Here is a 1,704-nt window from a genome sequence, read left to right as displayed (position 1 = left end):
AATTTTAGTTTTCTGAGAAAGTTCCATACTGTTTTCCATAATGGTTATACCAGTCTGCAATCCCACCAACAGTGGACTAGAATCCCCTTTTCCCCACACCTTCTCCAACATTTGTTGTTTATTGCTTTGTTTATGACAGCCATTCTCACTGGTGTAAGGTGATATCTCATTGTGGTTTTAATTTGCATCTCTCTGATAGCAAGCGATATTGAGCATCTTTTCATGTGTTTCTGGATCCTCTGTATGTCCTCCTTGGTGAAGTGTCTGTTCAAGTCCTTTCCCCATTTTTTAATTGGGTTAGTTGTCTTCTTAGAGTGAAGTCCTGTGAGTTCTTTGTATATTTTGGAGATTAAACCTTTGTCTGAGGTATCATTGGCAAATATGTTTTCCCATACAGTTGGTTGTCTTTTTATTTTAATGCTGTTTTCTTCAGCTGCGCAGAAGCTTTTTATTTTGATGAGATCCCATCTGTTTATTCTTTCCTTTATATTCCTTGCTCTAGGGGACATATCAGTAAAAATGTTGCTGCATGAAATATCTGAGATTTTCATGCCAATGTTCTCTTTTAGGGCTTTAATGGTGTCACAGCTTATATTTAAGCCTTTTATCCACCTTGAATTTATTTTGGTGTATGGTGTAAGTTGGTGCTCAAGTTTCATTTTTTTGCACGTAGCTGTCCAACACCATTTGTTGAGGAGGCTATCTTTACCCCATTTTATGTTACCTCACATAACAAAAGCAAAGACAAAAACCACATGATCATATCAATAGATGCAGAAAAAGCTTTTGATAAGGTACAACACCCATTTATGATAAAGGCACTCAGCAAAGTGGGAATAGAAGGAGCATTCCTCAATATAATAAAGGCCATATATGAGAGACCTACAGCCAACATCATACTCAATGGGCAAAAACTAAAATCTTTTCCACTAATATCAGGAATAAAGACAAAGAGAGATTCTTAAAAGCAGCAAGATAAAAACAGTTAATTAGCCCTGGCTGATGTAGCTCAGTGGGTTGAGTGCAGGCCTGCATACCAAAGCATCATGGTTCAATTCCCAGGCAGGACACATGCCTGGGTTGCAGGCCAGTTCCCAGCAGGGTACCCATGAGAGGCAACCACACATTGATATTTCTCTCCTTCTCTCCTTCCCTTTCCCTCTAAAGATAAATAAATAAAATCTTTAAAAAAAACAAACAAAAAACAATTAATTAACTACAAGGGAACTCCTATAAGACTGTCAGCTGATTTCTCAACAGAAACAGTTCAGTTCAGAACAAATTGGCATGAAATATTTACAATGATGAACAACAACAACGTACAACTAAGACTACTTTACCCACCATGGCTATCATTTAACATTGAAAGTGAAATAAAAAGCTTCCTGGACAAGAAAAAGCTAAAATATTTCATTACCACCCAACCAGTACTGCAAGAAATGTTAAAGGGTGCTCTTTAAGTAGAAGAAGATGATGGTGATGAAAAACAGCATATGAACATAGGTATAAAGAATAAAATGTCAAGAAATACATACCTATTAATAATCACTATAAAATTAAAGGCTTAAGTGTCCCAATAAAAAATCATAGGGTAGCTGAATGTATAAGAAAACAAGACCTATATATAAGCATCTACAAGAGACCTACCTCAGAACAAAAGATAACACAGAGACTAAAAGTAAAGAGATGAAAATAGATGTTTCA

Source organism: Sturnira hondurensis, unplaced genomic scaffold, assembly GCF_014824575.4.
Source record: "Sturnira hondurensis isolate 20B ecotype Veracruz unplaced genomic scaffold, ASM1482457v3 Scaffold0006693, whole genome shotgun sequence".
In the NCBI taxonomy this organism is placed as follows: Eukaryota; Metazoa; Chordata; class Mammalia; order Chiroptera; family Phyllostomidae; genus Sturnira; species Sturnira hondurensis.
Note: the sequence above shows the minus strand (reverse complement) of the source record.